Here is a 22,390-nt window from a genome sequence, read left to right on the forward strand (position 1 = left end):
TTTCTATGACAGATTCTTACACTGCTGCTGCTAGCTATCAGTCGGGGTGATTGTAACACTAGTTATAAAACAAAAACTGCGTAACGCTCTAATATTTAAGAGTAAGAGTTTATGAGGATCTGACCTTTGACATAGACATAGGCGCTGTGCCCGACGGTCCCGTCCCAGGATCGCAGACGGATGCTGTACAGGCCTTCATGTTCCTTGTGCACTCGCTTCAGGGTGAAACTGGCAGATTGCAGACCCGTCTGCAGCTCCACACAACTGGACTGACGCAACAACACCAGCCCTGAGCACATAGGATGCTACATTAAACGCGGCTGCTAGAGTGTTCTGGGTGGTTGCCAGGTTGTAGCTAAGAGGTAAACCTGCCATTGTTGTACCGTGAATCTTGTAAAATAAATTTATTGTGATGTTACTCTGGATAAAAGCATCTGCTACTGTAAATGTGCAATTTTATTTGGATAAAAATGCATGATTGTTTCACATATAAAACTGTCTCACCGTCTCTGTACCAAGTCACATCTTGTTGGAACGGCAGTAAAGCTGAGGTGAAACTGCACTGCAGAACCAAGTTGTCACCTTCTTTCACAAACGTTGGAGGAAAGGTGGAGGCCAGCTGAGCGTCCGGCTCTGGAACTGGGACTAGGATGAAAAACAGGAAAAGGTAGCAAAATTGTATTCTTCATACTCATAACTCATTAAAGCAAGAAGACCCAAAAAGCTGTGGTTTAAGTTAATTCAGAACTGCTAGGGGTGTTAGGCACGACACAAAGCAGAGGACCTAAAACCCTGTTAGCTGTTCAACGCACTGTAAACCACGGCTTCATGGGTTTTATTGCTTTTATAAAATGGTTTCCACACAATACATATATTAAAGGCAAAATATGTGTATTAATATGCAGAGCTTTGCAGATTACTTACAAATTGTGGTACTTTACTGATTACAGATTACATGACAAAAACTGTAGTTAGTATCGTAATCTAGGTTACTCGTTTTAGGTAACGTATTCTGAATACGTTTTAGATTACTTTTAGATTAGTTTTTATCAAATGTGTTTTAAACTTTCCATTAAACATACCATATTGACATAAAAAAAGCAAAGGGAAAGAAAATATATTCCTTGAAATATTTATTTCTGTTTTTGGGAATATAATCAAAGCTGAATTGTACGATAGGGCTGGGTATCGATTCAGATGTCCCGATTCGATTCCGATTCGCAAGCTCTCAATTTGATCTAATTCTATTCTTGATTCTATTTTTTTATTACATTCAGTGAATATAGTTTTAATACAAATGCGTTTGATTTTTCTAAAAAATGAACAGTAAACATCAGTTTACAAATGGTGAATTAATAAAAAGAAATTAAGACCCACAGGCCTGTATTTTAAACCTATTTTTTTTGTATAGGGTCCTTTTTTTTAAACAATAATAGGGCCCTATACATTTTTTTTCTTAATTTTTCTGGTAATCAAATGAAGGCATAACACATTAATTTAATTTATCCTAATCAAATGCAAATTAAACCCTTTTATTTTTTGGCAAACAAATCACAACAAATGTGATTATTTCTTTAAAAATATTTAATTAGTAAAAAGTTTTATTAATATTTATTGGTAGCAGTAGGAGTATTGTTGTTACATTGAGTCTTAAGACTGCACAATAGTAATATATTTCTGTCACAGTTTCTTCACGTTAAACCAAACTTTTATTTTGACGGGTTGCCGTGAAGAACTTGCAGCTGCTGTGTATGTGATATCATATCATAATATGACGGTAGTTTTCTCAAATTAAACGGTAAAATATTAATGAAATGACTCTCAGAGTAGCTGGAGATGATATTTGTGTGTTCATATCGTCATATAGTGAGACGGCAGAAGCTGAAAACACAGCGAGCATCATCCGCACTTTAGTGTTAGTGTTCCATCCATTCATTCATTCATTGCGGAAATCATGGCACCTTGTGCGTGATGTCAAATGCTTCCACAGATTTGTAGTATTACTCAGAGCCGTTGAGAGACAATGTCTCTGAGTAATACTACAAATCAATGGCTCTGGTATTACATAGCATTTCACCTGAGCATTGCAAATTTGCAATAACATATACACATATTGCTTTGTTCTTGGTAGAGCCCTGCATTTCAGCCCAGGCTTGACGGACCCCGACTTATTTATGCCACTTGGGCCGGGCTTCGGGCCAATTTTCGCGTCATAGCTGAGACGTGGCCCGGGCATCGGGCCTGTTTTAGGCTTCTCCTCATTATTATATTTTGGACATGCAAAGACCTTGTAAAGACCTTGTCTCAGACGACCACCGGGACAAGACCATAGGAACCAGATGAGTCCTCTGCACAATGTGACATTGCTGCAGCCTGGAATTGAACTGCTGGTTTCGTCTGGTTAGAGGAGAACTGGCCCCCCGACTGAGCTTGGTTTCTCCCAAGGTTTATTCTCCATTCTGTCACAGATGGAGTTTTGGTTCCTTGCCGCTGTCGCCTCTGGCTTGCTTAGTTGGGGACACTTCATTTCCAGCAATATCATTGACTTGATTGCAAATGATTGCAAAGATACTATTTAAACTGAGCTGAGCTGGATGATGACATCACTGAATTCAATGATGTCTTTAACTGAAAAATGTGTTTACTACATTTTGCATTATTGACACACTATTTTCCTAATTAATGCTTTTCAGTTGCTTTGACACAATCTGTATTGTTAAAAGCACTATATAAATAAAGGTGACTTGGCTTGACTTGACATCCATCAATTATGGTTATGAAAAAAATTTGCCGGGCTGGTGGAAACAACAAGAGATCATGATGCTACCGCGACTGTCAAGAGTGGTTCGGACGTGGGACAGTTCCGCATACAATAGGATAAAGCTTGCTGCAAAGCACCGGCAAAAGTAACTACCATGACTGTGTCGGGGGAAATAGTAAGGAGATATTTGAATTATTTATTAATAAACTATTTTCTGAGTCAGTGTCGCAAAGATAAAGTTAGCGTAGCAGATTACATAATGAAAGAGTTTTTGTTTTTGATTTGAATTATTTCGTTTTAAAGTAGTAATTCAAAGCTTTCTGTAGATATATTTATCATGTCTGTAAGGCAAGTATTTGCTGAGTTTCGGTTCATCATTGTGAAGCACTCCTGTTCAAGACCGAGACGGCAGAAAGCGCATCCTGTTTGGTTTCTATATTTTATAAAAGCACAACGTTTTGATGATATTGTGAGTGCACACAAATAAAAGTAGACCCTTTACAGTTCCAAATGATGTATTACTCTTACCTTTATGAGCAAAAATGACGGCGTATTTTAAGTTGTTTCCACATCGCACTGGCGCCTCCATGTCCTGTAAAGCACGCTTTAGCTTCCACTCTCTGCACAAACGATTGGATATGTGTCTAACAGCGCACATTTATATAGGTTAAACGTTTAAACTAACATTGTGATATGCTAGAACTGTTTTATAACGTTTTTCTAAATTAACTTACTAAAAAAACTAAACGAAATATAATCACTTTGCCTTTACATACAAAACAGCTGAAACAGTAGTGCTGTTTTGGGTTCACCAAGTACAACATGTTCCTGGATCAACATCCTTGTTGATCCCGGAACAACAATCCAATGAGCCTATCAGAATTGAGGGAAAACTTTTCAGGAAAAGCGCATCCTGTTTGGTTTCTATATTTTATAAAAGCACAACGTTTTGATGATATTGTGAGTGCACACAAATAAAAGTAGACCCTTTACAGTTCCAAATGATGTATTACTCTTACCTTTATGAGCAAAAATGACGGCGTATTTTAAGTTGTTTCCACATCGCACTGGCGCCTCCATGTCCTGTAAAGCACGCTTTAGCTTCCACTCTCTGCACAAACGATTGGATATGTGTCTAACAGCGCACATTTATATAGGTTAAACGTTTAAACTAACATTGTGATATGCTAGAACTGTTTTATAACGTTTTTCTAAATTAACTTACTAAAAAAACTAAACGAAATATAATCACTTTGCCTTTACATACAAAACAGCTGAAACAGTAGTGCTGTTTTGGGTTCACCAAGTACAACATGTTCCTGGATCAACATCCTTGTTGATCCCGGAACAACAATCCAATGAGCCTATCAGAATTGAGGGAAAACTTTTCAGGAAATGTCAGTTTTAGGCTTACTATCAGGGTTAGGTCCTTCTACACCCTTGTTAATCAGCTATAATTTCTCACTGATTTTAGGAATAAATTATGGGTAGGTTTAGGTTTAGGGGTAGGGATTAGGTTAAGTCTATATTTTTGGACAGTAATGTTTATCCAGGATCAACAAGTCAAGTCAAGTCAAGTCACCTTTATTCATATAGAGCTTTTAACAATACAGATTGTGTCAAAGCAGCTTTACAGTATTAAATAGGAAAATAGTGTGTCAATAATGCAAAAGGACGATAGTAAACACTCAATTTTCAGTTTATTTTCAATTTAAATGTTCAATTCTCAATTTTCAGTTAAAGGCAGTTCATCATTGAATTCAGTGATGCCATCATCCAGCTCAGGGTTAGGTTAGAAAAGATGGAAAAGATGAACAAAAGATGTTGAACCAGGAACATGTCTTGGCAAAATCACGGCGACCTTAATCAGATCTTGTGTTAAATGTTTGCTGAAATAAATACCGGAAAAGATCAATTTGCGGCTTTTGAGAATTGAATCAACGTCATTTAAAAAAAAAGATTAATCGAAAAGTAGCATTTTTAGAAAGGAATATTTAAAAGAAGAATTAGGAAGAAACAATAAATTATGAATAATTTAATGCCATTGTGTGAATAACATGTAATCATGTAATCCATAAAAAAGTAACTGTAATCTGATTATGAGCATTTTAAAATGTAATATACTCTAATTACAATTAGGTACTTAATTTTTGTAATTTGATTACGTAATCCAGGTTAATCAGTTACTACCCAGCACTGTTAATATGTTACTTTTTTAAAGTTAAATCATTAAATTACATCCTTCCTAAAAAATAGTCACTGACAGTGACAGCAAACGGCAGTAGAATGATCCTAACACACCATACATACATCAATGGAAAGCTTATTTACTTTCAGATGATGTATAAATCTCAATTTTGAAAAATGAACCCTTATGGCTGGTTTTGTGCTCCAGGGTCACATATTAGACAACCTTATTTTTTTTTTTTTCGGATCACAAAAGAAGATTTAAAAAAATGCTTGCACTTGTCCATCTAATAAATTGTAAAAATCTTTTTACAAACATGAAATTATCCCATGCAACTCATTCCATATTCCAAGTGTACTGGAGGCATACGGTAGGGTTTGCAGAGAAACAAATCGAAAATGTAATCTATTATTAAGCGAAAGTCTCCAGTCATTGCATTCATGCATTTATACGAGTGTGCGGCAGTTCGCGCCAAGGAAAGCACACAAGAGAGTCATTTTGAAACATCAAGACAAATAAAATTACGACTTGAAACACAATACAAGACAGTCAGACAGTATTATACAGCCTAGAATCCCTCATATAATCACTAAAATCTGTCACTCACTTCAGTTCATTGTGATCTCACGTTACTAAGCTCTCTACACCGCACAATGAATCTCTTATTTACATCGTATCTACACTTTGTTATAATGAGAGCATTCCCGAGCTTACAGAACTCTGCATTTTGAGCGGCGAGTGAATTTAAACACTTCTGGTCATTACGTTCAAGAAATTAACAGATATGTCTGTGACTGGCTACATTGTTCAACGCTGCAAATGTGTTTCGGCAATATCAGATGGGCCCCTGATTCCCCGGGGCCCTAAGCAACCACTTACCTCGCTTATTGGTTAAGTCCCCCACTGCTTATAGTTTAAACAAGACCGGTTCGCAACATAGCGTGAGTTTGTGTATAAGAAGCCACTATTATATCACTGCATCACTATAGTTATGTAGTACTGTACATTGGGTTTCCCCTTGAATTTACAGTAAAAATCACCATTCCATTTCTCTGATATAAAACTACTCTTACATTTTTGTCCACACCGCCCACTTTTACCTCAGAATGAAAAAATGAAGCCTTGCTGGCATAGTTACAGGAATCAAGTCTTTAATGTTTCAATTCAGTCACTTTTAATTACATTTATGAAGTGACAGGCAGTAAGTAGCTTTTGTTCATGTCCTTCTTGCCTTCGGCAGGCTGTGAAAATGAATGTAAGAAAGGACTCAATTAAGGCATATGTTGTACGAGTGAGAGAAAATCACTGCAGTGTAATGGAAAAATGGTTCTATTTTCCTTCAAGTTTCCATTCCCGGCAAATAGCACCGAAAACCATCCCAAGGACGAGGACAAATATTAGTGTAATGAGACAAATGCCATGGCCCCGCGCTGGGGCCGTCACAGAGGGCCGATGTCGACGATGTTTGAGAAGACGTGCTATTTGTTTAGCTATGGTTCTCAGTGACGGTACAAGGGGAATTGAGGCGAGATGGAATTGGAAGTGATGGAAGTGATTCGACAACACAATTCCACACGCTTGCAAATGAATTGTGATGCTCTCTCATATGAGCAGAAGGGCTGTAATGGGAATTCAGATTTGTTTGAAAATGCTGTAGCTATATTGGATGGAGTAATGAAGTCGTTTTGCTCTAAATGTGTGCTGCGCTGCAATAATACATGAAAAAGTGTGTTTGCATGCAAAACTCACTGTAAAAATGCTAGCTATGGGCAGGTTCATTGTCAGTATAGAAATTTTTTAAGAGTGCATCTCTCCTGATCCAAAATACACTACTGTTGAAAAGTTCGGTGGTAAAAATGCAGTAAAACTGTTAAATAATATTACAATTTAAAATAACTGTCCTCTATGTGAGTATCAGTTAAACTTGATTGCTGTGATGCTCAGCTGAATTTTCAGCATCATTACTCCAGTCTTCAGTGTCACATGATCTTCAGAAATCAGTATAATATGCTGATTTGCTGCTCAAGAAACATTTCTGATTATTATCAATGTTGAAAACAGTTGTGCTGCCCAAACCTTTCGTGGAAAACGTGCTACGTTTTATTTTCCAGGATTCACAGATGAATAGAAAGTTTAGTTGAAATAGAAATTGAAATCTGTTGTAGCAATATAAATGCATCCTTGCTGAATAAAAGTATTAGTTTCTTCAATAAAACACAAAAAAATTACCTTTTTAGCAGTAGTGTACATGAATACAGAATATATGGTATAGTGTTCTGGGTGGTTGCATTACCAGATTAAAATACTCCAAAATGCTGTTTATGTTACATTAAGAAGAGCAAAGGCACTCACTGGGCATCCACGAGTGCTTCAGTTTGGCCTCGGCTCCTTCATGTACTGCAAATAGAAGAATGAAGGAAGAACAAGGTTCAAACTTGAAGAAGAATTTAGTGCTGCTATATGCAAATGTTCCATTAATGCAGCCAATAAGATTTCAGCAGACATCACTGTGCACCATATAGAACACTAACGAGTGCACTGGTGAAGACGTATTGTCTGCTAGCAATAGATTAAATCAGTTTAGAAAAATGGCTCACATTGGGTTTTTAGCACTAATCAATTTGCTTTGCACTTCTCGGCCACCGTAAATGACTCCTGTTTTAGCTTCACCTCCAGCTTGTAGTTCCACGGCAGAGATCCTCGGAGAGCAACGTCATCCTTAAACCTGTCGACAACAATCACACTCTTATGATGGACGTCTGTCTTTGCAGATTTAGGCTCTTTTGTTTAGGAGATGTGTTGAGACTCTCACCATGTGACGCTGGGAAGCGGGCAGCCCTGAACCGAACAGGAGAGTTTGGGACAGGGAAACCAGGAGCCTTCATGCTCAGATCCTCAATCAACTTCATGTGCAATGAAGCTTTTCTCTCGGCCTGAAGAATATCAAGCTCTTCTGTCATTATTTACTCACTCTGGTGTCACTCCAAAGCTGAAAAATCACTTACATTTCATTTATATTTTACACATAGTAATATAGTTTATTTATTTATTTTACTGTTTCAAAGGTGAAAAAATGCAAAATACAAATTACTGGCACATTTGAAAGACAAACAGAAGGGAAGGGAAGACGAAGATATTGAAAGCGGTAAAGGATAAATTAAGGTTTTACGGCTTTTTACGGTTTTCATTACTTTGAATTTCTAAATAGTTTTCATTCATTTTTGTTGTTTTTGTCTTAAATTGTTTGAAAATGACAAATAATTTTTTTATATTTTATGTCAAGTAGCGTTTATTTTATTTTAAATAATAAAATATTTTTAATAGTTTTTTTTAAAGATTTGTTTTTGTTTTTAAAGGTTTTAATTTTAGTTTACTATAATAACCATGCTATATTTCAGTCTGTTTTTCACACAACACTATAATAAAAAGCTTTAAAATACAACACGTTATATGGACTTTAATTTATTTATTTTTTGTTCCGTCCCCATTTATTACTTTAGAATCCTTGAGATACTATTATAGTTTTTATTAATGCTTTGAGTTCTTTTTATATTTTCTGCTTTCATTTTCATTTTAGTTAATTTTTTGTTAAATTTTTAGTCGTTTTTATAAACTTTTATTTCAGCTATTTTAGCTACTTTAGTACATCAAGTAAATTAAACAATTAAAATGAGAAATGTTGCCTTGGCAACTAGCTGAAATAATATATATATTTTTTTAAATTGAACATCTAGTTTATTTTAAGTAATGTTTATTTTTTAATTATGAAATTATTAAAATTAAACATTTTATTATATATTTTTTAATGGTTTTAGTTTACTAAAATAACCCAGTTACATTTCAGTCTGTTGTATTATAAAAAGCTTAATAATATAATTATATAACAACTCATTTATCATGCTTTTATGGTGTATTTTACTTTGTCCCCATTTCCCTTCACTATATTGAAACAAGTAAACAAGGGCTGCATTTCCCAAAAGCATCGTAAGCCTAAGTTGATGGTAGCTCCATTGGTGGCGATGGGTCTATGATGTACTTATAGGCTTACGATGCTTTTGGGAAACGCAGCCCAGGATAATCTGGAAAAATATAGCTGTAGGGGTTCGAAACAGCATGAGGGCGAGTAAATGAAGCCAGAATTTTCATTTTGGGATAAATTCTTCCTTTAAAAGTAGAAAGTGAATGCACTCATGTGTCTTGAGATGTGCAGAGCAGTGATTGTTGTATTTTTGGTGTGTCGATCACTCACCTCCCGGCGCAGAGCCAATCGATGCACGCGCTCACGGACGACACGCTTGTTTCTGATCACACCGATCTCCAGTTTCTCAGCCTCGTTCCCGAACAGCGTCCGCTAGTCCCTCTCGTGCAGCTCCTCACTGGACAGCGTCTCTCTCAGGACCTCCCTGGGGTCAAAGGTCAGAAATTTACTTGGTTGCAAGATGCAGTGGATTTGTAGTAAGTGTTCTATTTGGATCGATTTGATTTATCTTTTATGTTGTGACCTGGAGAGGATTTTATCTTTTCCAAAAATGCTACTTAATGTTATCACACTGGACTAAAATGTAATGACTTTGCTCAAACATTGCATAACAACTTCCCCAAAAATGATTATTTTTTAAATAATTGTTGTGCTTTTTCTGGGATTTTTTCCCACCTTGTGGTGTTCCTGGTCAAAAATGACCAGCCTGCAAAAAATAGCTTATAATTCGCTCATTATGCTACACTCTTAAAAATAAAGGTGCTTCACGATGCCATAGAAGAACCTTTTTGTCTAAATGGTTCCATAAAGAACCTTTAACATCTGAAGAACCTTTCTGCTTCACAAAAGCTTCTTTGTGGTGAAAGAAGGTTCTTCAGATTATAAAAAGGTAAGAAAGAGATGGTTCTTTAAAGAACCTTTGACTGAATGATTCTTTGTGGAACCAAAAAATGGTTCTTCTAAAAACCTTTTAAGCACCTTTATTTTTAAGAGTGTATATTATCACCAAATATTGCAAAAAAAAAAAGAGATTTAAAAGCAATTTTTTTTGCAGGCTGGTCATTTTTGCTTAGAAACACCACAAGTGTGACTTTGTGCCATTTTAACTACTTTATTTATTTAAACTACTTTTTTTCCTACACTTGTGGAGCTCCCGGTCAGAAATGACCAGCCTACAAATAATGGCTTATACATCTCTATTTATACTATACTATCGCCAGATCTTGCATTCAATCAAACTTGTGTTCTTTTAATTAACAAGCATTTGAGTTTCTTTTAGAACGGATTGATCGTAGACCTCGTTGTTTTGAGCTCATGCACCTTGGTTTTTAAATGAAAAAAGCATTTGTAGATAATTTTGGAAATATTAAATAAAGGATGAAAAAATGTCAAACTGTGTGCTTTATTGTTTAACCAGGAAATCTGTTTTGAAATGCTTTTATTTTGTACAAAATGGCACCCTTGTGGGTTTCCTGGGCAAAATGACAGGCCTACGATTAAAAAGAAACACAAGACCTGTCCTAATTGAAAGAAAACAAGCTGACAAAAGATTGAATTCAATAGTTTTGACCAAGTTGTACTTTATGCGGTTTAGTACAAAATAAAAGATTTAGGGATAGTATTGCATAACGAGTGATTTACAAGCAACCTTTAAAAGGCCGGTCCTTTCTGACGGGGAACACAATAGGAGTCCAAGAGTTTTCAACACAGCACAAAAGATCAAACTTTCTAGAAACGGATTTAAAAGTGGACTTCCCCTGAAGTCAGAATTTATTTGGCTTTCGAGGAGGTCAGCAGAAATGCAGCGCTCAGCGGGAGACAAACAGAAATGTCAGTTATCCTCGGGGGTCGATATCAGGTGATTTAAAACATCTGAGTGCAATTAGAAGTTGCCTTTCTTCGCTTTGACACTTTGCAGTTTTGCTTTAGTGCTGCGGCGCCGTCAGACGGATGAGTGCAGGGACGCAGATGAATGCATTTATGTCTAAAAACTAAGCCTGAAAGACAGAGAGATGTGAAAAACAGCATAATGGTCCAACTTCTTTACACATGAATGTGAAAAGGATTAATCCTGTTTCAGACGGAGACTGAAAACACGTCTGCAGAGACGACGTTCCCTCTCATTTCTGCTCTTTTGTTATTTCTATTCAGCCGATCATTATATAATCCTAATTAAAGCTGAAAGTTTGAGGTTTTTAAGTTTTTGTGCACCAATATTTCAGTCCACTCTTTCTGTGACTAATCAAGTGTATGTAAATGAGCGTCACTGATCATGTGACAGATTTTCTTCATGCAGCTCCAGTGCTGCTGGCATTAATGCATAAAAAGAAAGAAAAGCACATAAATGGATAATCTGATAATATAAAAGGATATATGAAAATACATGAAAAGTACATATTAAAATATGATGCAAAATATTAGCATTTCAAACAGTGGACTTCTGGACCTCTCTGCATATCAGTGTTGTTATTGTTAACCAAAACGAAAACTAATAATTACAATAAAGCTGAAAGTAAAAAAAAATATATAAAAAAAATAAACTGAAACTTAAAAACTTAAATGAAACCAACTCAACTCAAGCGCAGCGGAGAGATCAAAACAAAACAACGGTCACTAATTAGAAGTACAAAATGAGGATTTGTAAAGAAGAATGTCGGAGGATTTCGATATAAGCCAAGCGGAGACTGGTTTTCCTTTGCTAAAGTAAGGAAACTTTGCTTCCTTTGCTCCTGTTAACAAACGCTGGTTTTCACGAGACTCACCGGCGCATGCGCAATGCTGAACTCATACCTCATCCGCCCGGAACTGCTTCCAGTGTACAACAGTGAGCGCAAGCTACATTAAAGTGATTATTACGTTTTGAATATGGATATTTTTCTTACAAAAACGCATCGATTCACTACAGGAGGCATTTGTTCACCCCCCGGAGCCGTGTGAGACACTTTTTTTATGGATGGGCGCTTTTTATTTAACTTCTTTTGGACTGAAGCACTGCAACACCCGCTGAGTGCCATTAAACAGCTTGAAAGATCAAAGACAATTTTTAATATAACTCCGACTGGATTCGTCTGAAAGAAGAAAGTCATATACACCTAGGATGACTTGAGGGTGAGTAAAACATGGACTAATTTTCATTTTTGGGTGAACTAACCCTTTAAGTCGCTGGGGTATATTTGTAGCAATAGCCAACAATACACTGTATGGGTCAAAATGATAAATTTTTCTTTTATGCCAAAAATCTTTAGGATAATAAGTAAAGATCATGTTCCATTAAGATATTTTGTAAATTTCCTACCGTAAATACTTATATATCAAAACTTAATTTTTGATTAGTAATATGCATTGCTAAGAACTTCATTTGGACAACTTTAAAGGCGATTTTCTCAATATTTAGATTTTTTTTTGCACCCTCAGATTCCAGATTTTCAAATAGTTGTATATCGGCCAAATATTGTCCTATCCTAACAAACCATAAATCAATGGAAAGCTTATTTATTCAGCTTTCAAAAAATTGACCCTTATGACTGGCTATGTGGTCCAGGGTCACACATTAGAAAACATTTCGCAATGTTCGGTGTCTCGACAAAACAGCTGCCAAACAGAATGAAACACTCAGACAAGGATATTTTTCAGCCTGTAGTGTGAATATGAGACGGAGCGTGACACTTCTTCATATGAGCAAGATGAACACTTGATCTGGCTCTCGTCTCTCATCTCACCTTCACTTAAACACAAAAGCACAGCGAGACTCCGCTCGACCTTCATCCTGGTCCTGACAGGCTCTATCACTCATCCTCACCTCATCTGTCCTGCATTTGAGGCTTGATTTACTAGTGACCTTTCTCAGCAGTCTTCCCGAGCTCTTCCCGTGCCGTAACCTCCGCCGGAGGAGCATGACCGGGTTCTGAACAGGATTACCAGACTCCAAACTAAAGCGGCTGCCGGTGCGCTGTCAATTGCAGGTAAACCTGTTAAGCGTGAGGGGTGAACACAGCAGACGTGCCCTTCCCATAATGCTAAGCAGGCAGAGAGAAGAGAAAAACTGAAGGTCTGTATAGCTGCTTTAGTTCGTTCAACAATATTTCAAACCTGTCAAGAACAGGTTCAGGTCACATTTCAATATACAAAATATAAGCCTGAGAGAGGAACAGTGTGTATACGAGGTGGAGGAAAAGGAGGACGATGAAGAGCAAGAATGATGAAATTAGAGCTACTGTGATGGACCGTGTTCTTGTGCATGGAGTTCAATTGGTTCAATTGAGCTAATTGGAGCAGATTCTCTGTGGCCACAATAATCAGCTGGAAAGTTCAAAAGAAGAGTGGAAGAGAATCTTGTGCAGAATTGCAAGACTAACACCTTCGGGTGGAAGAACTACTACAGTTTTTTTTTCAACTGCTTACACACAAAATCTTTACTTGTCACATCATTTCTGAAAGCTGACACTCAAACAGCAGAAGCACACACCAAATCTGCAAAACCATACATGAATTCTCGGCCTTTGACTCAGTTTTCAATTTCCTAAAACACTTTTTGCAAAACACAACGCACAATTATACCATAAATACTTTGTAATGTAAATAAAATATTGTTTTGTGCATTGCAGTACTGAGAATTTGTGGAGGGTAATGTGTTTAATTGTTGTGAAAGTGGGGGGAAAAAAAACGCTGGTTCCCCAAAACATAAACTCAACTTTTTATTTTGAGATTTATTCATATCTTCACTTACTGTATATTCCAGAACATCCACTTTCATATCTTTGGAATTTTTTGAAATATAATACCCAGCCTTAGGCATTTAGCACTGATGTTTTATGAGCTGATGTATTTTCCCTAAAGACTGTGCAAAGTTCTGAGTGTTTGCTGCTATCCTTTTCCTGCAGGTTTTTTCAAGCTGGATGAATTTGCATGTGTCCTATTTTTAATGCAATGAAACCCCAAACTGTTTATGTTTCAGTGTTTATTTCTGATGTAAATCTCCAGCTGAAACTTTGAGAGGTTTTGATGCAATGTGATGTGCGCCGCTTCTAAAAACGGTTTGACATGTAAATCATGTCTTGACCTGCCGTGTCCTGATCGCATCCGTGACTCCATTATATTGTTTAAACCTTTCAGATGTTCAGCAGGACAGCTGTGACACTCACAATAGTTTAAAAAAGCAAAGCCATAAAACAATAATGTCGGCATGTCAGCTCTTTACCAAAGACGTGTGTGTGTGTGAGTGCGTGTGCCCGTTTTTGTGACAAATGAGGACATAAATGTGTATAATGACAAAGGTATGACAGGTATTACAAGGAGAAGGTGACTTTTCAGGACATTACCCCATGTCCCCACTTTTCAAAACGCTTATAAATCACACAGAATGGAGTGTATTGAAAATCTGAAATAGCACAAAGTCTCCTGTGAGGGGTAGGTTTAGGGGTAGGGTTGGTAAAGGCCATTACACCTATGGGATGTCCCCACTTTTCACAAAAACAAACCTGTGTGTGTGTGTGTGTGTGCCTACTTACTGTAACCATATTTTGGGGACAAATTGGTACGGTGGCGTGGGAACTTGGGTCCGGTCAGGATCTCCTTCACAGACATGACGATCCCGGGAATGCTGGGATAGAACTCGCTCAGAGAGGCTGTTTCATCACTGATCAAACACAAAGATAAAAACACTCGTCATGCTCATGACTGAAGCTGTTCTGGACTGATGAGCATCCACAGGTCAAATACTCAATCTTCACAATATACTTTCAACTAGCATTTTACTGTGTTTTACTTCTTGCATTAAACATGTTTGAACAACCAAACAAATAAATAAATAAATAAAGTTACATAATATTTTGACAACATTATCAAGAACATGTTCAGGTCATATATACCACCAAAATCGATTGGAATGAAGGAAGGAAGGAACGAATGAATGATGAATAATTATTTTGCTTAAAGAAATTCAAGGCTTATTAAAACAACAACAACAACAAAAAACTATTGCTATTTTTTCATTGTGAGAATAAACAAACAAACAAATAGACTGAAAATATTTTAGATAATATTTTGATTAAATTTAGCTTAAAGAAATGTAAGCGATATTTAAAAAAAACTATTTTTTTTACATTGTAATAATGTAAAAAAAGAAAGATGCAAAGAAAGAAATATAACTTCATTTTAACATATATTCACATAGAAAAGAGTTATTTTAAATTCTAGTAATATTTCACAATTTTACTGTTTTTACTGTAGTTTTGATCAGCCTTGGTGAGCACTTTTCAAAAAATCTTACTGACCCTAAACTTTTGAATGGTATATTTGTCTTTCTTAAGTAATATTGTCCTGTTTTAAAACAGCAAAACACATGTTAATAGATTAGGAATAAATATATAAATAATAAACCTACTGTACCAATGAATAATGCAAAACTGTTTTTTTGCCACAAAATTAATTTGATTAATTTTTTTTTTTTATGTTTCTTTTTTTTTTTGCATTGTGACAATAAATAAATCAAAAGGCTGATATTTATATAAAATATTTTAGGTAATATCTTGATATTATTAAGAACATGTCCAGCTTATATTTCCCCCCAAAATGCAAATAAAAGGAATTAAGCGAATACAAAATTAACTTTTTTCTCTTTTTTTCTATCTTTCTTTCTTTTTTCATTGTGTCATTTGTCATTTTACATAATTTGATTTTACCAAGAACATGCTCCTGTTATTTCACCCCAAAATCAAATGAGTCATTGTGGTTTGTGCTGTACTTCTGTAATTCAGTGAACAGTAGTCGGCGCTGTGAGCACAACTCAAACTCAGTGAGAATACAGAGATTACTGAATATCTAGTCTTTTCTCTGTAGAACATAGATTGAAGTGTAAATGATATGGGAGGTTACAGTATGTACAGTCTTTACACTAAATGCCGAAGCTACTGATGAACAGGAACTGATGAAATAATCCTTCACACCGTAACAAATGCTTCCTTCAGATAGTATATTTCATGCACAATTCTTTCACATGTGTAAATAATATAACTCTTACAATGAAACCTGTGAGCTGCTATAATATGTTTAAAGCAGCATGACTGAGATGGAGAGGAGAGAAAAGCGAGAGACTGATGGAGTGAAAGAGAAAGCCGTTTGCACTGATGTGCTGTCTGTCTGTCTGTCTGTCGCACTGAAAGCTCTGCATCTGTTACAAACAACATTCACAACCTCACAGAGATTATACTCATCTACTCGATCACTATTACTGTTACTCATACTCAAGGTTATATTCAGAAGATGCACAAAAATTAAGTCCTGTTACTTTTATTTTTAATTAAATTAATCTCAATTTAATTTTACATTTTTTTCACTTTTTAAATTTACATTTTTATATGTAATGTAATTTAATTTAATTTTACTGTAAGGCTAGGAATATATTTGTGTTAAGGAAATGTAAAAATGTAGTCCTATTGTTTTGTATTGTATTTTATTTTATTTTATTTTATTTTTAATTAAATTAATCTTATTTTATTTATTATTTATTTATTTTAAAATGTAGATTTATGTAATTTTATATGTATATTTAAATGTAATAATTTAATTTAATTTAACTGAAAGATTTGGAATATATTTGTGTCCAGAAAATGTACAAATCTAGTACGATTTTAATTAATTTTATATTGTTTCATTTAATATAATATAATATTTAATTTATTTTAAAATTGTATTTTATTTCATTCATTCAAATGTAAATCATTTAATGTTTAATTTAATTTAATCTTATTTTTATTTATTTATTATTTTATTTTATTTTAAAATTAAATGTATATATTTAATGTTATATTTATTTTTATTTTACTTTTAAAATTTAATTACATTTTTTAATTAAATTTAATACAATTTTACTGAAAGGTTAGGAATATATTTCTGTTCAGAAAATGTACAAATCTAGTCCTATTGCATTTTATTTAATTTTTAATTAAATAGAAATAATCTTTATTATTAGTTTATTTTAAAACACAGATTTATCTAATTTTATATGCATATTTAAATGTAATAATTTTTTAAAAATAATTTAATTTAATTTAATTTAATTTAACCGAAAGATTTGGAATATATTTGTGTCCAGAAAATGTACAAATCTAGTCCTATTTTTATGAATTATTTTATTGTTTAAAATGTTTAAATTAAATACAATTTTACTGAAAGGTTAGGAATATATTTGTGTCCAGAAAATGTACAAATCTAGCACTATTTTAATTAAATTTTTTATTGTTTAATTTAATTTAATTTAATATTATTTTTAATTTTTTATTATATTTCATTAATTCAAATGTAAATAATTTAATGTTTAATTTAATTTAATCTTATTTTTATTTATTATTTTATTTTATTTTATTTTAAAATTAAATGTATTTAATGTTATATTTATTTTTATTTTACTTTTAAAATTTAATTACATTTTTTAATTAAATTTAATACAATTTTACTGAAAGGTTAGGAATATATTTCTGTTCAGAAAATGTACAAATCTAGTCCTATTGCATTTTATTTAATTTTTAATTAAATAGAAATAATCTTTATTATTAGTTTATTTTAAAACACAGATTTATCTAATTTTATATGCATATTTAAATGTAATAATTTTTTAAAAATAATTTAATTTAATTTAATTTAATTTAACCGAAAGATTTGGAATATATTTGTGTCCAGAAAATGTACAAATCTAGTCCTATTTTTATGAATTATTTTATTGTTTAATTTAATTTAATTTAATATAATATAATATCATATTTAATTTATTTTTTACATTTTATTTCATTTTAAAATGTTACTTAATTTTTAATTGAATGGAATTTTACTGAATGGAATATTGTGGTTTCTGATACAAGCCCTGTTTCTTAACACCATTGTCCAATGCCATTAATATTGCTCTCTATATTACTGTCTATCTCTTCACGTTCGATATTCAAATGTAAATCTGAACAGGAGTGAATGTCAGTCGTTCTCATCAGCCTGGATTCAGTCTCCACTGTCAGCTGATGGACACAGACAGACTCTGAATATCAGACAATATCAGACCTACACTGAAGCCAAGGCCTCAGCTCAGAGTCCTGCTTCAGACCACTTTAAAAGCCCTTTTGACCTTCGGGTGTTTTGTGTAAGCCATGATTACATCACTGTCCATTTACAATGTAATATACACTACTGATCAAAAGCAGAAATTCATACTTTTATTCAGTAAGGATGCATTAAACTGATCAAAAGTGACCGTAAAGACATTTATAATATAACAAAATATTTCATTTTCAAATAAATGCTGGTTTTTAAAAACGTTCTTTTCATCTGTGAATCCTGAAAAATAAAATGTATCACGGTTTTCACAAAAATATGCAGCAGCACAACTGTTTTCAACACTGATAATAATCAGAAACGTTTCTTGAGCAGCACATCAGCATATTTTCATGATTTCTGAAGATCATGTGACACTGAAGACTGGAGTAATGATGCTGAAAATACAGCTTTGATCTCAGAAATAAATTACAGTTTAACCTACACTACCGGTCAAAAGTTTGGGATCAGAACAATTTTTTATATTTTTTTTTACAGGAGGTTCTTCTGCTCATCAAGGCTGCATTTATTAGATCAAAAATACAGGAAAAAATTTAATATTGTGAAATATTATTATGATGTAAAATAACGTTTTTCTATTTTAATATACATTAAAATCTAATATATTTCTGTGATCAAAGCTGTATTTTCAGCATCATTCCTCCAGTCTTCAGTGTCACATGATCTTCAGAAATCATGAAAATATGCTGATTTATTATCAGAGCTGGAAACTGTTGCTGCTTCACATTTTTTTTGGAACCTGTGATACTTTTTTCAGGATTCTTTGATGAATAAAAAGTTAAAAAAGAACAGCATTTATTTAAAATAGAAATATTTTCTAACAATATACACTACCGTTCAAAAGTTTGGGGTCGGTACATTTTTATTCTTTCTTTTTTTTTTTTAAAGAAATTCAAACTTTTATTCAGCGAGGATGTGTTAAATTAATAAGAAGTGATAGCAAAGATTTATATTGTTAGAAAATATTTATATTTTGAATAAATGTTGTTCTTTTTAACTTTTTATTCATCAAAGAATCCTGAAAAAAGTATCAGTTTCCCCCCAAAATATTTGGCTGCACAACTGTTGCCAACATTGATAATTCTAATAATAAATCAGAATATCAGAATATTATACTGATTTCTGAAGATCATGTGACACTGAAGACTGGAGGAATGATGCTGAACATTCAGCTGCGCATCACAGGAATAAATTATATTTTAAAGGATATTAATATAGAAACCATTATTTTGTATTGTAATAACATTTTGCAAGATTACTGTTTTTTTCTGTATTTTTGATCAAATAAATGCAGCCTTGATGAGCAAAAGATCTTACTGACCCTAAACATTTGAACAGTATATTTGTCTTTCTTAAATAACATTGTCCTGTTTTAAAACAGCAAAACACATTTGAATACATAAGTAATAAAAAAGTAAATAAATAAATAAACCTACTGTACCAATGAGTAATGCAAAAAATGGCTTTGCCACAAAATTATTAATTATTATTATAATTTTTTTAGTTTACAACAGTTTTTCTTCTACTGTTGTAGGTGCATTATTATTTTTACTGGCTTGATATATCTGTTAATTTCATGATTTTTTTGCTTGATTCAAGAGGGCATTAGTTTTTTTGTAATGAGGCGTATTCGATCAAAATAAAGTGACCCTATTTGGCAATTTCATGTCTTGTTTCATATTTCTCTCTAATAAACTGGCTAAATGAGTTGTAGCCTATATCTATATATAAAGTCAATATTCACAAATGATTTCAAACAAAATATGATCCTCAGTTTTCTTTGCCTCTGATTCTTTAATTAACTCGCATCAGCACGGACAGCCGAGGCTCAAAGAAAATTTCCACTGGTATTTATGAAACTTCTGTGGTGTTTATGTGTGCTCGTCTCATAAATGCAATCATTTCAACAGGATTCAAGGCAGAAACAGTCCTTCAGTCGATCCCGATCCACACTCATCTGTGTTATTAAAGTCCGTCCCGTTCTCAGAGGAACATGTGCGACTGACACCATGACAAAAGCAGAAGTTGATCTGTATGTTTGCGGACCTAAGTGCGTCCTGACAAGCCAACAAAAGAAAAGAGGGAAGTGATTGCGATTAATTGTGTAATATGAGCTTGAGTAAAGAATGGCGATGCGTGAGATTCATTTAACGACCAAACACTGTCGGTTTTCACTTTGAATGTCAAATCAGCCAGAAGAGAAGTTCAAGTAACTGAAACATTACTGTATTATTGCATGAACTGTAAACAAGGCTTTTTGTCAGTTAACGGTCTGTGCGATGCGTACAAATATCTAGATAGAGTTATGCTTTTATGTTGTTAAGATACTCTACACTCTAAAAAATGCTGGGTTGTTTCAACCCAATTTTGGGTCAAATGTAAAAATGTAACCCAAAAGTTGGGTTAGTCCATATTTGACCCAAAGTTGGGTTGAAACAACCCAGCATTTTTTAGAGTGTAATAAACATTGTTTCACTGTATTTTGCAGTGGATGAATCATGCAGTGTGGGTATCTCATGAAACTGTCAGTCCAGGACACATTTGAGCCCAAAATCAAAAGAAAGGGGGGAAAAAAACCTTTCTTGTTATAAAGTTCTGTTACACACTAACAGTCTTTTTTAAAGAAGTCTCTTCTGCTCATCAAGGCTGCATTTATATGTTAAAAAATACAGTGAAAGCAGTAAAATTGTGAAATATTATTAGAATTTAAAATAGCTGTTTGCGATGCAAATATCTGTTCAAATGTAATTTATTTCTGTGTTCAAAGCTGAATTTTCAGCATCTATATTATATTATATTATTTTTATTACTTTGATGCAAAAAAGAAAAAAAAAAAATCTGAAATAAAAAAATATTAAATATATAATGTAGTATAATATAATATATATATATCCTGTTTTAGGGCCATCATTTATTTACTGATTTATATTTATTTATTTATTTTAAATTATGACAGTATTTTCAACAACTAAACATTTTACTTTATTTGTTTTGAGGCAAAAAAATAGATAAAATATAAAAAGGCAAAAAGCTACTGTATATATAATACATATGTAAGAATTATATATAACAATTATTTTATTATATTATATTATATTATATATACTTTTGTAGTGATTTTTTTGTCCTTTTTAAAGCTTGCTAACATAAGCCACTTCTACTGTATGGAAAAGAGCAGCTCAGACATTCTGCATATTATATTTTTATGATTTGTCATCCATATTTTTTGTGTTTCATGGAAGAAAGAAAATCCTACAGGTTAAAACAGCAGGACGATGAGTAAACGCCAAAAACATGCTCAATGTCCTGCTGAACTCTTCAAGACCCGGGTCCCGTTAGAAAGCGTCAGAAGAGCTGATAAGAGCTCGTATGTTGAGCCAGCTGCTCTCTGATGGAGGGACAGCAGACTGAGCTTCACTAATGAACGCTGATGATTTACACTGGTTTCCTGAAGCCGGGAAGCGTGTGCATGCATTGGTGGCGTGCTTGGAGGGTCAGTGTGGTTCTACCTGGATTTGAACTTTCTCTTCTTGATCTGGGACGACATCTGCATGCTGTGAGACATCTGCTCCTCCTGTCAGCGCTCCGTTACTATTTTGGTAGCCATTGCAAAGCTCTCGGCAGCACCTGCATGGAGCAGAAGCACACAGCTGTCAGAAGGACAGAGAATCACAGCCATCACATGCACAACAGGACGAGTCATGGCCCATTTCCATCGCCTCTCCAAAAACAGACCTCCCAAATCATATTCATACAGTACACGTGCAATATGAAGGACTGATGCAACATATTACAGTCTACATGTGGACCTATGTGACTCACAAAACCTGTCAAGAACATGACACATTTCACCCACAAATAAAAAGAAAGAAAGAAGATTCTGGATAAAAATCAAGTCTGTTTTAGGACCATTCAGGGTTCTTATTGTTAACTAAATCTAAATAACAACAACAACAAAAAACTAAACTTACATTTTTATTTTAGGCAGTTGCAACAAACTAACAAACCAACCAACAAAAGTTTTATATTTTAGAAATATTTTGCATAAAAATGAAGCCTGCTTAGAATTCAGGGTTATTATTCAGGGTTATTATCATTAACTAAAGCAAAACATGTATTATTTGTAATAAAAATAAACATCAACTGAAATAAATTGACGTATTTTTATAATATTTTGCATGAAAATGAATGTTGTAGGGCCATTCAGAGTTATTATTCTTAACTAAAGCTAAAACTAATACCACAAAAATCATTATTAATAATTGATTGATATTAATATTTTATTAATAAAATAAACATTAACTGAAATAAATGGCTATTCAGTGTTATTATCGTTAACTAAAGTTAAAATTAAACTACAGCTAAA

General features: G+C 33.7%; 1 pseudogene; it reads right to left on the minus strand.

Annotated features, from left to right (window-relative positions):
* The window catches only part of LOC107565744 (myomesin-3-like), a 56,171-nt pseudogene extending 34,540 nt beyond the window's left edge, over positions 1-21,631 (minus strand).
* Positions 21,632-22,390: the final 759 nt, after the last annotated feature.

The sequence above is a fragment of the Sinocyclocheilus grahami genome, unplaced genomic scaffold (genome assembly GCF_001515645.1).
Source record: "Sinocyclocheilus grahami isolate Dianchi unplaced genomic scaffold, SAMN03320097.WGS_v1.1 scaffold1024.1, whole genome shotgun sequence".
NCBI classification, from domain to species: Eukaryota; Metazoa; Chordata; class Actinopteri; order Cypriniformes; family Cyprinidae; genus Sinocyclocheilus; species Sinocyclocheilus grahami.